Below are 15,577 nucleotides of genomic sequence, written 5' to 3' on the forward strand. Positions count from 1 at the left end.
TTCTAAAATGTGCAAACTAGGTAGCTGGCCATTTTGCCTTGAATACACATAATAGGATTGAAAATGTTACAAACAAGTTTGTTCTTTAGATACATAAGAGTATTAAGGTGGCTAGTATGTTTATAAGTTACAAACGCTTTCAATTTGAAATAAAGTGATTTCGCTAATAATAATTCTATTGAATTTAATTATATAAAGAATTGCTACTAATGCACTTCAGCGCGCCATCTCGGATTCAACTGTTTAACTATAACTATAATTGAATCTCAATGCCTACTTTTGTCCTATACAAAAAGACTGTCTTTATGGATTTCCCGGCAATTTTTCGAATTTTCCCGCTGTAAAAACCGTCCTTGGACTTTAAAGAACATTTTAAAACAAGAATTGAACAAATTGGTCTAGGCGTTGTTGAGTTATGCGCTTACCAACAGATTTTGCTATTCATTTTTATATTATAGGGGAGGGTGGGGCAAAGTGGGCCCCAAAAGCGAAAAAAGGGAATTTGTTTACTTTTTTTTACTCGTTACACTATTTTTTACATCCTTGTTCAGTATTCAATATTAATAAGACGTGTCTATCAAAATAAAAAAAAATCAGAATATGGGGCAAAGTGGGCCCCCACTCATAAAAATTAGGCTCTTACCTTTGTATCAATTTTTTGCTTATATTATTTTCTTTTTTTATTTCTTACTTCGAATTTGTTGTGGATAAGTTGTTCTTTCAACTTCATCTTATATATCAAAAATTTTAGGGGGCCCACTTTGACCCTCAATTTTTTAAGCCTCCAGAATTTCAGGGGGCCCACTTTGCCCCCCCTCCCCCCTTCCCCTAGATTTATTAAAATACATCGACAATAAAAGTATTATATTTGTCTACGATATTGTACCCTCTATCCCATTTGATTGGTTGTTAATTAAAGTTGGAAGAAAATTTAAATTCAACCCCAGGCAACCACAATGAAAACATAGACCCTCAAAGACAATCTCCCAAAATTGGGAAAACCGTCTCTTTAACGATCGCACGCACTTTACACTCGTACTGAAGCCGGATAATTATGTTCGATGCGCGGCATAAAATATGCTCACGCTTCGCACATTCAAGCACCGCGCACGTTTTATGGATGTCTTTCCGTGCACACTGCTCTCGGTGTGAGAGTATGAGCATAGTAAGAGCATGCCAATGATGGAATCAACGACGTGACGTTAAAGCGTAAACGAGGAAAATCGTTAGGCACCGCAGCAGTTGGATTCAACTTCGGCACAAACACGCAACAATACTCGCAGTAATGCGCTTTCGCTTCTTGTGGTTGTGGAGAGCTACGTACGCGTACCTACGAGTACACACCATATACTACGACGAAATTATTCAAATGGGAACGCAACGTGGCTGAGATGAGTTTATGTCTTTAATTCTGGCCTTCCAGGGCAGAATCACGTAATTATTTATCAAGGGAGATGTTGGAATGTTGGAAGTAATGCAAAATATATGTTCTTTAATATTTACACGCCCGTAACTACTTGAATAAATGACTATATTGGGATATTTTGTGAAACGTAGAAAACAAAATTTTATTCTTACTAGTTTAGAGTGTACGAGTAGTTATACTTGAACTCTTTTTCGTTTGGAGGTTAAATTTCAGGCGAATCCCTAAAGGCACCTCACTTATTGCCTCCTTATTCGTCCTTGGGCAACCGAGCATGTCCGGACGTATGAAGTTCAGTTACAGGGATCACTTACATTTTTCTATATTTACCCTTTTTCAGCACCCAAGCGTTGGCCTTTTTTCATCCCAATACGTTTTTATATCTTCATAAATTCGCAAATACCGAAAGCCTCCTCTCTCTGGCTTCTACAAATTCGGAACACACCTCTAAAAATAATAATTTCATATTTTTATTGTACGCGCTGACAAAAATCGCCCCAAGAAAACCAACTATGCCTAAGATATAAAAGAAGATTAAAACCATCTCCATTGCCATTAGATGAACACAGGCGGAGCAAAAAAATGTAAGAATGAAATAAAATTGCGAGTAATAATTACGTCCATTTTGATTATGATATATAACAAGCTATTTTATTTCGTCGTAAAAATAATACGGTGTACGATAAGAAGACAGCGCCAAGATGGAAATGGGAAAATATTTTAGGTTCGCTTTTTTTAAGAGCTACGTGCATGTTTTGAGAAAGTCGAGTCTTCGGAGAGATGACGCAAAAGTAAACGTTTTGCATCTGACATCGCAGAAAAACGTTGCAGGCGAAAGAAAAGCGAACGCAAACGCCAAGTAGGCATCATCTCGCATTCGGAACGAGACGAAGTGCCAGGAGACGTCATGAAAAACATGTTACAACATGCTTTGTCAGAAAAGAATACGGAATGTATCCGAGGTAGAAAAATATGATAATAAACGAATCACAACGTTTTCGCATGGATCAAATTATGCCTTGGAAAATGCAATATATGGCCCATCATTAATACTTATGTTTTAGAACATTAAAGTTGAATTATTTTGCAAAATGAGAAAAAGTATTAAAATTTCTTCATTCATCATCGTACATTTTATATCCTTTTAAATTACAAACATTATACTTCATTGTCTACTCGCATTTCGTAAAAATAAATATATTAATAAATAAAATGACAATTTTCAAAAACATTTGTTTCAAGTTTGGATTTATCTTTTATTCCGGTTTGAAAATTCCATGTGCAGATGGGTGTAAGTTCGGGACACTAGCAATGCATGAGCATGAGTACGCGTCTACTATATCTATGCGTATAAACGATTGTTGAATATAAAAGCAGACGTGCCAGGCGTGCGTTCTGAATTTTTGCACGTCCGCGCCGAACGCGCCCCATTTCGGTTTTCACGATGTGCAGGACGTGTGTGCCGCATACGGAAGTTCATTGCTTCGCTGTATCGACCCACCAGCCACACGCCAGAAATACACCAGACGGCGGCGCAGAGTTGAGCCGCCGTCGAGCTTAAACTGTGAGCGCGCTGATCTTTGCCCGGCGCCTCCACAATACCGCCAACTCGAATTAACCGCAAGAATAATTGCAGCCGCATTCTTTTTCACCGTCTGATAGTTTTAGTAATAAATCACCGAGGAGCATGCAAATTGAATCGTCCTATTCAAACCACCACCACCACCATCCCGTGCCAACAGTGAGCTAATCCGTTGCGTGTCCGGCAAAGTCCTAAAAAAAGGTTCGAGATCGTATAAAAAAAGGCCGGTATAAATTGCCTGGTTTTAACAAGCTTTTTTCTCGAGTGTATGTTCACACTGGTCACCTTAAGGATGAAAGGGTGTAACATATTAGAAAAACAAGGATCTACCCTTCGACCCAATATATTGCATGCGGTCGGACAAATAGTACTCTAAGAATATTTAAACAAAAAAAAATTTAAACAGATTTCCATGAATGTCAATTTAATTTGTCCCATTTAATAAATGCATGCTCTTTGAGCATGGAGCAATTGTGAGGTGATAGAAAGGCGCATAAAGCTGCGATTGTAAATGTGAAGCCCGCTCGACTTTGATTATGGCCTGCATGGGTCGACGAGGTGCCCAGGGCACGTCGGCTTCTCCATTTCAAGATTTTAATTAAAGCCGCGCATTACCGCATCGTCGGCGGAAGCGGCGGCGGCGCAATTCTACGGATTATGCAACGCGAGTTTCCAAATTAATAAGCGCCCGCCACCGCAACCGATACGACCGCCAATTTTATTATCATCCGTATTAGGTGGAGAGGACGCTCTGATTTATTATCATTTATTGCAAATGTCGATTTTAAATTCAAATCAAGATATTACAGCCTATAAATTAATTGAATTAAATCATTATTAATTAATATTAATCAGCTTATTACAAAATGTGCGGATTTGCAAAAATTTAAATACCTACATCAATATTTTGATGTATTAATTAAATCCATGATCGTTTTCGAAGTCTATTGTGCGGAAGCAAACTAGTGTGTTGGTAAACTGATCAGATTGATTATCTAACAGGCAGGTACAGCCTAAACAGTGGATAATAACTAAATTCGCATCGGCGTTGCTATGCATCGAAGCCCATTTGTGTTCTCGAATATGCTGACGGTTGACTTCGCCGACCTAAAGCACGGATTAAATTATTAGCGCCCTTGCGGCTAGGCATCGCGACAACAAGCGATACCGATGCCAAACGCTCGAATGCTATTATTTATGCTGCAATACTAATATAATTACTAGCGCATGATATAAGCACACTCGTTACCGAACCTAAAGCACACATTGTGTTACATTTCAAGCGTCGACATTTAAAATGCATTCTAAGGGCATTTTAATCAATTAAATCTAATTTTCAAAGATCATTACCTGACATTCACCTAACATTTCAATTATTCTAATTCAAACATTTAAAGATTTTTGTCGTAATTTCCGTTTTGTGATAATAAACTCTGTGCAATTACTTGATTTCAATAGCAATTAAAATTTTATGCCACGTTGCTTGTTGTCGTAAAACTCGCTTTTTCCGGCACGGAATGAATTTACCTAATTTCGTATATATTTAGGCTGTAGAGGCTGTAAACTCGGCGTAATTGCCAGGCTGCTCAAGAAAACACAACATATTACAATAAAGTGAACGTGGAATGGCAAAGCAGACACGAACAGATGCGACCAAACCGGAAGTAACCCATTTGAGTCACTATACGCTGGAGGATAGACGCCATTTTGTTTTCGATTTAAATTTACACCTAAAAGCTTTATATTTTCTTGTAGCCTGTTGAATCATAGATATTTGGGCTAAGCTTGTCTTCCCTCATCATAGCGTAACGTTTCTTGCTTGCGCCGGATAGACGAGTACATATTTGACACAGACTATTGTCGTGTATTCTATACACGCCGGGTTGTCTGCACATTACAACATTTCGCTCATCCATTGTCTTCCGGGAACGGGAGCGGAGCGCCGCGCCGCCATATTCATTGTCGCTCGTGTCGTAAACCCTTTCTAAACGTTTTGAAGGCTCCGCAGTTGTGGCTTTATGCGCGTATTGTGTGACTGTTTACTTGTTGACTGAATTTCAGCGCTTTAATTTTCAAGAATTGAGATACTCATCAATCATTTGCCTGTCAAGCGAGGTGCATATTAAAATAACATTACAAAATGAATCTTTTAGTCAAGTAACAAATAATAAACTAGTGTTATTTAGTTAAAATATTATTACTATTATAATAAACTATAAATTTAATTTAATAGAACTACTTTTTGTTAACACAGTGCAATTCCATTTAAATATCACGCACGAACATTAATTATTTTATTATGTCATAGGGTGGCAACATGCCGCTTTGAGTGACCCAGTTATGTGTTTAAATGCACTTCAGAAATTAATTATTCACAATGTTAAACTAAAGCACATAGCGTTTCCTTGTTCGTGCACACGCTGGCAACCGAATCAAAACGAAAATATTCAACATATGCAACAATATGTAACTATATGCTTATAATTTAGTTTTGTCTAGTTTTTTTACCATTTCTAGTATTGTACTTACGCGTACTTTCGCCCCGTACCGAGTGCCATGTATGCGTGATTAATAATGGCGGCCGAATTAAGCGATAATGGTCGAATGCTCGAATCGCGCGCACGCACATCCATAATGCCTGCTTTGGTGGGCACTCATAAAAACCAGGAAACATTGTTCGGATAAGAGCACAAAGATGTTGAACGGGGTAGTGTGGGGGTGTAAGGGGTTGGCTGCCACCGTCCAACGCCCAGTCGCGAATGGGGTGGGGCATTGTGTGTCGGGGTCGCGCAGGGGGTGTGAACGTACGCACGCTGTGTGGCAGAACAACGGCGGCGGCGAAAATAGGTCACTAGCATAACAACAAAGCACCGAGGAAAAACACAACGAGACGAAATAGAACTCGTGTCGGAAAAATGGTGCGCCACTGTAGTGCGATACAGAAATAATACAAGCTAATGCATTCAACCAATCGAATGGTGGACATGGATAACATGCCGGGCTTGCACGTGTTGTGAAAACAGGATAGAACACAAGATAATGTGCTAGACACATGGCCATGTTAATGTCGTGATAATTAAATTTAAATTGATCTAACAATTCCGCTATGAAATATTATCTATAATATAAAATGAATAGCAAAATCTGTTGGTAAGCGCATAACTTATCAACGCCTAAACCAATGTGGCCAAATCTTTTTTTTAAATGTTCGTAAAAGTCCAAGGATGGTTTTAACGGCGAGAAAAATTCGAATAATTACCGGGAAAGTTGGCATTGAGATTCAATCATAGTTATAGTTAAATAGTTGAATCCGAGATAAACTTAATTTCTTCAAAATAAAATTGCGAATCTTATTGATAGAATTGTCATATACTATGTCTAGAACAAGAGAGTAAAAACGAATAACATTTTAATTAAACACTACTGGGACGAAGTCTAGTTTATAATATTTATAATTATTTTTAATGATAATTTTCGATTAAGAAGTTCCTATGCTAAACAGGTCAGCGGAAAACTTATGAAACCACATTTAATATTTATAATTGGAATTGTAAAATCCATTTTCCGAATTTTAAAATTAAATTACATTCAATCAAACCGCCACAAATAAATTGCAGCAATAAACGCCGTGAAATATTTCGGTAATAACATTTTTCCCACCCCACTGCCACTGCACATTAATTAATGTTAATAGAACATTTAATCAAATAAAGTACTGGAATTGGTTGGCGTGTAAAATGAATTTATATATAAAAACTACAGCAACATAAATTTAAATATTTGAATCCGTTCCAAATCTGACTGTTGCTTCCTTCTATTATGGAAGTTCTATATGTGTAGCAAGTTTTGTAGCGGAACAAACCAACATCCGATGGATGCCAAACCAATGTGTTTTTTTCCGACACGAAAGTTTTTCCTCGACTCGGCAATTCGCAATCAAAACATACGAAGAAACCAAATGACCAACAAGTATTACCATTTGGCACGCACGCACAGACTAACACAATCACACAGACACTGTAGGGCGAGAGCGTTAAAACAACCGGAAGTTATACTTGGCAATGGCGGCGGTGTGTACTTTTGTACTTGTTGATATTTGGCGTCGACTTGGCGTCGAGTGGGTGTTAGGTTAGGAATATCGCCAATACATAAATGCCACTAGCGCGACCTCATTATTTACTCATTTGCTACATCGGGCCCACGCAATAATAATTTATTGCTAATTACCACCGATCGCAGCGCCGCCAGTGAGTGGACATAATGTTGGGCACGTTTAATCAATTTTCTACGCTAAACGATTTTCCCGACGCACGTCCCCATCAATTCAAGCCGGCGTAATTTATATTTATGATCATGAGGAAAATTCATATCGATTAATTTCCACCGAGGAAAATACCACTTTAACGCCGACATAAAAAGGCCAACACAAATATCAGAGACCAAGACAAATACGAGTGAAAATGACTCGAAAAAAAAGAGCTGCTCAAGTCAAGTCCATGCCAAGAAAAATAAAAGTCCGTTGAGGTTGTTCTAGCGATAATTAAAAGGCAATTATTCGATCAACACGCCCCATTCTTAAAACTGTCAACAAGTCCGCCATTATTCTCTACTCATTTATACTCGCTGTAATTTCAAGTCTATTTTTTTAATTTCACTTCTGCAGAATTATTAAATTTAATAACATATTTTGTACGCAGTGCTAACAATTCCAGCGTGTTTCTCGCGTTGAAATGTTGAAAACAGTGGGAAAATACAAAATATGCTATGAGGGTTGAAAAGTACTGAAAAAGTTGAAAAGCCCTGAGTGAAAACTTAATGCACGCACATTATACTCGTTATTATGTTTTGCGTTATTAATCACGTTGTACTTTTTTAGTGAGCTCGAGTGCTGGCGTTTGTAGGGCGCAAAAAAACTTACATTCTTTGCACGTTTAGCTACATAGAAAGTTGAAAATATTGATTTTTTTCTTCACTGTGACGAGGTTATAACTATTAATAACATAGTATATTGCTACTGATGCTTTGTATAAAAATAATCAACTCTCCACTGTTATGAAATGAAAGTAGTATAATGAATAAGTAACTAATGGCACATTATTAATTAAAATTAAGTTTATTGGAGAAACCATTGTAAAAAAAATTATTTTTTCTACTTCCACCTTTAAAGCGCCAGTTTTTCTACGGTTTTTTTTTATATACGAACAGCCAAGGTCGTGACTAAAGTACTTTAGTCACGGGCTTTAGTTACGGGGTGGAGCTTGCGCCTGCGCATAAGCTTGTTCTGATGTTGCTTGTGTTGGCGCGGAGCGACATAGCTTAATCTTCTATTGCATATTAATAATTTAATGGCTACGAAACAAAAAATGAAGAAAAAGCTGAGGTAATCAAGATATTATAAGTGTTGATAAAGTAATCATACAAATTTATGTCCGAAATTAATTTCCTCAATTGTATTCCACGTTAGTAAAACGCTTTTTGGCTGAATTAAACTTTGCATTTCGAAACCATCACATCCCGCGTTAATGACACGTCATTATTAGATACTATCGCGCAATAATTGATTTGTCAATTGGTTCGTTCCGTCGACGTGAATTAACACGCTCCGATGGATTCGATAGCGCACGCTTGCGACACTCGAAACGCTCCGAAATCGTGCCCCCGCCTCGCATCACTAAACAACAAACCCTCTTACCCAGTAGGTAGGTCACTGGTCCCAACACCGCTGCATTAGTTGACTCCTGCCCTATACTCATGGTCATTTCCAACCAAATCACGCGATTGCAATGCCTTCCAAATTGGAAACGCGACTTGCTCATTGCCATTTGCTTTGGTTGGGTTTCACCCCTCCTTAGCGCCACTCACCATTAACATCGTAACTAAACAAACGTTTTGTATTCTAATGTAATGCCAGGATGTAATTTACATTCTCGGCCCGGGCAACAAGGCACCGCGAGGGTTGCACCTTTCTGAACTCGAAGAGGTCTGGACTCCTGTTGAATACGCATCCGAAACGAAATGGGGTAGATACACATCATTGGGGTTCACACACCGAGAGACGAAAATCGAAACCGGCGCATAACCTCAACATTTCTTTTTGAAGAAGCCCAGCAATGGGGTGCTGAAAAAGGCTAAGAATTACAAAGCCAAAGGGGTGAAACAAGTGTGCGCCGATTGTTATCAGGATTAAACCGGATGTGTGTTATCTCGGCCAGCTACCTGCTGGAATTACACCCTAGTCGGTAACACACGTATTAGCATATTTAACCGAATCATTAATTTTCATCATCATCAGGGATTTGCGAAAAAGCGCACCGGGAAGAAAATTAACTCTGACCTTCAATAAAAAACGAGTCATTTGTAGACGAGCTGATGAGTAATTACAAACACACATACAGCGCGTAACAAAAATTGTAAACAGCCGATAGTAAAATGCAAATGAGCAATTTGATTACAGTTACATTTACTAAGTCAAGTTTACAACCCTTCTCGCATTTGAAAGAAGCTCGTAAAACGAGTAAATCCGCAAAATACCAGGCAACAGCATGAAATTAGAGCGAACGCATCATCGTCGATGATGCAGATTGATTTATTACGACTGACCTGCTCGCATGTCCCCCCCACATTGCAACCGCATCCAATTTAATTAATTTTATTAATTGAACGCAGTATTTTACTCGCTGACCAATCGCGTCGCACATTGACACACTTTGAGACACACAACACACAGACAATAGATTTATTCCGACCGTTAGTAATTAGTAGTCGAAGGATGAAATACGCTATTAAACATCACATTTATTTAAGCCATTAGAGGTATAACATCACAACAATTTTTATTCTCTTTGAAAGATTAACACTTGTCGATTGTTTTGTATATTATTACGTGGAAGTGTCACACCATTAACAACTGTAAGATAAAATTGTGTGAGTCAACGATAAAGTGTCGCAGATAAAATTCATGCTGATGCTGTTGATTTCGAAACAAAAGATGCTGTTCACATCGATGTTTTATTATGTTGGTCATTCGCGTGTGCCGATGGTGCACGCATGTAAAAAAGAAACAACAACAAAAACGTGCGTGGCAGAAACCAGTTTTTTACGAAATGCATAAATAAATCATAACGCGTTGGTTTTTTTTTTCTCTCAGGTAAAATTCACTCGTTTTAAGTGTAGTTGGCACAAATTCGTGCTGTAGTGGTGAGGGGTTATTTCTTATGTTTACGGTATTAAAGCACACGTCAAAAGCACACACATCCGTATTAACGGTAAGTCCGATTGCGCATATAGATATCCCTATAGTTCCACTGATACTCCTTTACACCGACTCTGCGCAAGTGGGTAGCTTGACCGTTTTGCGTGCACTTGGATAATCTCACGCGGACCCGCGCGTAGTGTGTAGTGTAGTGTTGTGGCGGCGGCGGCGGCGTGCGCGGTGCGTGCTGTGCGCCCGCGATCACCGTGTGGGCAAGACTGGCGCGAGCGGAGCGCTGGGCTCGCAGGGGGTTCAAGCCTGCGCCCCATCAAACTCACCCCTTATATTGATTTCCCCGTGCCGTGCTCGCGCCGCGTGCACCACGCCGCCACTCGCCACCGCCTGACCCACCGGCGGCACTCTCTGCTTCAGAAGCCGGAAAATGTGCACGGAACGCCGAAAAATTTTACAATTAAATATTTAATTCGTTTACACTTTTAATACTCGAAATGTAAAACTGCAGAATAAACGAAATAAAAACATAAATTTTATTTTTGGAATTTAGCATTATTATTATTATTTTTCACTCTGGGGATAGTGAATGAAATCGTTTTGGGTAAATATTATTCTTGTGCAAGATAAACATTTTAGTTTTGGCATCTTACAACTACGCCAGAAGACAGTTTTGGGAGTGCAGAAAATACGAGTAGCAATACGGTCGGTGCCCACATATAGTGAAGAAACCGCGCGGGCCGCCGCCGAGTGTCTCTATTATTAAGTAAATAAATCATTTTTCGGCCGGGACGCCAGCCGCCACGACGGTTTTACGTGTGTCGAGGGGTACAGACGGATGTTGCTCCGGCGAAGAAGATAACGCGTTATCGAGTTAAAAGCACTTTGCAATTTTTTTCACGCGCCGGCGTCGTTTTGCCGAAGAGAACTTCTCACCACATACCCACATACCCACATCCCCACCACATGTTTCAACATGTCCACAATCGTTACCAATAATATTTTTCACGTTTTCATTCATGATAAAACGAAAAAAACAAATAGTACTACATCCGGCATACTTTAAAGAAAACCTAATTTAAACTGCACAATTGAAGTGATATATTATTGTAGAAATGCGCGTCTGATATTGTAAATGTAAAGCGGAAGATGCGAATTAATAATGTCAGAGCATACACTTGGAAAAAGCAAAGGAGGCGCCCGGGAAGACGGAAGTGCATGAGGAAGTAGACAACGTCGGGGCGAATGCAGTCCGCACAATGCGGAATGCGACGCGTTTAAGTAATTAAACACCTGTGAACCCTTACATAATTCATTATAGCGTCGGACACGCTAACTCGCCAACTAAAAATAACATACATGTAATTAATTTTTACATTTTGCGCACAGAAAACCGTCATTTTTCACTCTTCATATAAAATGAGTTTGTTTGTACACAGTAATTAATTACTGGTATTCATATGGTAAATTTCCATGTTTTGTAATGAGATAAAATAAAAATTATGACTTACCCTAAACCCAGACGCACAATTTCATTGTTGAATAAAACTCAAGTTGAGATTTTGAAGAAAATGTTCAAAAACTTACCTAGAACAATAAAAACACACAATTAGTATATAATTATTTTTTAGTTTAGTTTTAATGTGAGATTATATTTGTACAAGCGCTTAATGCAACCCTCTGTACGCTAGATAAATGAGAGCATTGTTAGGAATAATGCTTGCTTTCTGATTCATGCGCCAGTTTGCTCCGGAGCGCTTCGATCCCTTCGATTGCGAAATTACGAAACTGCGGAAGCAGACTAATTGAGCGTCGTGCTCACTCAAACAAGTGCATACTGCATGCTTGCAGAGGAGCAAGTTTTGAGGTGACCCGGCGTCTTGGTTCACCCGTCGTACTTTGCGAAGACGCCTTGTGACACTAGATTACCGCGCGGTTGATAAATGTTAGTACTACTTGGACAAACGAGCTCTACACGTTTCGCTTGGAATTAGAATGTGGTTTAATGTTTGTTATTTTAGTCATGCCAAGATTTGATTTCGATTTTCTCATTCTATAACTTGCCTTGAACGATGAAGAATAATTTAAAATATTAATCACAGCGCATAAGAACTTTATAAATCTGTTCTGTACACACCTATAAAAAATAAAAAAAACTTCGTTTTAGAACTTTTTGTACTTGTAAAACCATAAAACTCGCTTCCGAGTTTATTTCAATGGCAGCTGTTCAAGACGCTGCAACTCATTGTTTTTCTTTTGAAACTATCCGTTTGATTAACACACATCCGAGAATGTCTGATTAGTCGCTTTCATGTTCGTGTCGTCCAACACTCATTTGCTCATTCAATGATACGAGGAATGTTCGTGTGCTAATTTTTTTCGATTCTCTCTTTTACCGGAGGGTTTTGATGAATTGATGTTGAAAAAAACCGACCCAGAGTCACAGAAATCATGAGAAATGAGTGTGAATATAGAAAAAAAACTAGTACGACTAACGAATGAAATACGAGATGAGCGCGCGTAAAAAGCAAAAAAAAAACATACTACTATGAGAGAAGAGAGCAAGGTTTTTACGTTCGGTTGCATTTCAGCGTGCGCGCTTTTTTTGCTGATGGCAATTATACCGACGAGAACAGTGGCGGCGAGAACGGAAAGCCGTTCAGCTATTGTTGGAGAGTTGAATTTTGAGAGGTGAAGAAATGGTGGAGGCGCCTGCCGCTTTCTCATGAATATAAGGAAAGTAATTAAACGACTCGGATTATGTCTTACTGGCAACTATAACTGCAAAAGAAAAACCCGCAAAAAATAAAAGTCGGATTAAGAAGATGAAAACTCAGACTGGCACAAAATCAAAAAGAAAAAAAATAGCAGAAACGAAAAAATCAGATCAAATATGTAAGCCTATTAATTCGCAAAAAAACTCTAAGCGATATATGATACATTTTTATATCTCCGGATGAAAACAGATAAATTTATCTGCCTAATGGATATTTGATACAATTACGTAAAATTAATATTTTTCCTCGTCCGCCTTGCTTAATCTACATAATCGCCTAAGGCTTCCAAAGGGTTAATTACTCTATTTACGATAGGACGTTGCCACAAGAGAAAGTGTCTCACAACCGAGTAATCATTAATCAAACGATGTTCCTGAGCACACTTTTTTCTTAAAAATCTCGCCTTCGTAATATTTAATTTACTATTAATGAAATCTCTATAATGCGCAGAAAAAATTAAGTAAATAATATTTGCAGCTTAAAATACGTAATTAAAAGCACAGAATTTTATTATATGTTTATAATAGCTTGTTCCAACGAACGTAAATTCATAATTTCGTTATTTATGCGTTAGTTCTGACCCAGAAAACTCGTCTCGTTACATTTAATCCGTCGTCTTCGTGCCGCCCTGAACATTAATATGCACGACTTGCGATGTAAACCAGCGTTGCTTCCCCCGGAAAGAAAGAAAACTACAAAAAGTTCTCGCGTATTCCCGTAACTATTGAAAAATAAAAGAATTTTTGATTTAAACTTTAAACAAACCCTATGAAGCATATAAAAGATTAAAGAGCAAGCCTGCGGAAATGAGCGTGGAACTGACCCGAGGGCAGGATATTGAATATCACATTCAAGCCGGCTTTGAGGTTAAGCTCCGAGCACTCCTAACCTAACTTCACAAGGGACAAAAGCGCATGGAATAATGATTTAAAACGATTATGCAAACTCTTCACTTTGCACGCCTCTATCGAAATCACCATACACATACAGACTGTGTTAAATGTTTATAATTTTCATCAAGTGAGGAAAATGTGCGGGGTCGGGCTGTCAGCCTGCTGTGGAAATGTTTTATCTAGTTTAGTTTAGTTGGTTGGGCGCCGCGCGCGACGAAAGGGTTATCGATGTGTCCAAACGGATTACGACCCGATCGGATGTGGAGCTTCTGCCGGGACGCTTGGAAACTATGTAACTCTGTGAAGGGTTTGGCGGTGTGCCAAACGCAACCCCGTCTGTAATAATCAGCCAAGCAAGCAAAACGCGCGCAGAACATTTCGGGCCACACAACAGAAAAATTGTGTGAAAAAGTTCAAGACGCATTTTTTTTGCTTTTTCACTAAGTATGACATTTTTCTTGCTGATAAATGTTTGTATCAACAAGTATTTTAAAGTGACAAATTCTGCTCTGGTAATTGCGTTTCATTTTCGACTCTCAAGTGGTGTGTAAGTATACCAATCAATTTGTATTTTCGTTTCGTGTTCTGCGCACAGCACACGCCATTAAAGTTGAAATTGCTGCGCGAAATGTGTGCAAAAGAGCGTCGGCAGAGTCACAACGAATGCATAAATATTTATATAAATTTTAATTAAATTCATCGGCACTCGAGTGCGATGCGGTGAAGGTGTCACACGCCGTCGTTGGCGTGGAAATGACGCGGAACCAAAACGCAGAGAACGATCACAAACAGTCACAAAAGTCACTAGCAGTCCTCTAGAAAAGCAGAAAATTTGGTTACACGTGTTGCCTGCACTCAAGACAAAATTTTACTATAAATAGTATAGAATATCGTCGCAAAAATGCATAACGACGATATTTTAAGGGTATGAACTCAATATCACGATAGATATAAACATGCAATAACGACCCGTCGCTGGCGCATGACACATGATGCCTCCCACATATCATCATAACAACGTGTCGCATGCATTATAGACGCATAGAAAATCATCTCGTGATATCACATTCCACTCCATATTTTGCCACAGTGTTAATGTTGGTGCAGACACCATCATTAAATGTTTTATGTGGCTTCAATGATGACTTTTTAGTGGCATATTCTACCATAAAGTAGGTACTCTTCAAAAATGTATTTAAAAGCATGAAATCACACCAAAAAAAAATCGGGAACATCGTAGATGCATATTAAAGACAAGATGAATTTCAGCAAAGTTTACCAAAGCAATGGTTATTTTTGAGGCTAATGCCTCAAGCTGCGTGGAGTGAACATCAAGTAAAGCTTACTTTTCGTATAATCTGCTTTATTCATTCCTTGCCGAGAAACAGGTAGACGCAATTCGCAATCTGTACAATGGAAATGTATTAAACGCTCAAAGTATCCGGTTTCCGGTGTCGCCCGGTCTGAGAAGTACTCTTCGCTCAATGTAGGATTTAAAATATGTTGAGACATCTTTGCTTTCGTACTTAGCTTGCATGAATGCAGCGGCAGGCGATCAGAAAAATAAAAAAGGACAAAGCGGACAAACAGAAGACGCAGAGATTCTTGAGCCTTGAGCGGATCTAGACTCAATGAACCACAAAGAAGAAAACACTAGCTTTTCTGTGATGTGTGATGTATACACGACCTTTTATCGCG

At 38.8% G+C, this 15,577-nt stretch overlaps 1 protein-coding gene across 7 annotated transcripts in view; it reads right to left on the reverse strand.

The window, feature by feature from the left end:
* Positions 1–10,460, reverse strand: part of unc-13 — a 52,201-nt gene extending 41,741 nt beyond the window's left edge. For all 7 annotated transcript variants that reach the window (XM_065315007.1, XM_065315004.1, XM_065315006.1 and 4 more), the window contains exon 1: positions 9,606–10,460. The gene's annotated coding sequence lies outside the window, so the exon portion shown is untranslated. The remainder of the gene's footprint in view (positions 1–9,605) is intronic.
* Between the last annotated feature and the right edge of the window lie 5,117 nt (positions 10,461–15,577).

Source organism: Atheta coriaria, unplaced genomic scaffold (genome assembly GCF_025399875.1).
Source record: "Atheta coriaria isolate IRGN ID8LTWV9N9 unplaced genomic scaffold, Caltech_Dcor_3.1 hic_scaffold_10_pilon, whole genome shotgun sequence".
In the NCBI taxonomy this organism is placed as follows: domain Eukaryota; kingdom Metazoa; phylum Arthropoda; class Insecta; order Coleoptera; family Staphylinidae; genus Dalotia; species Dalotia coriaria.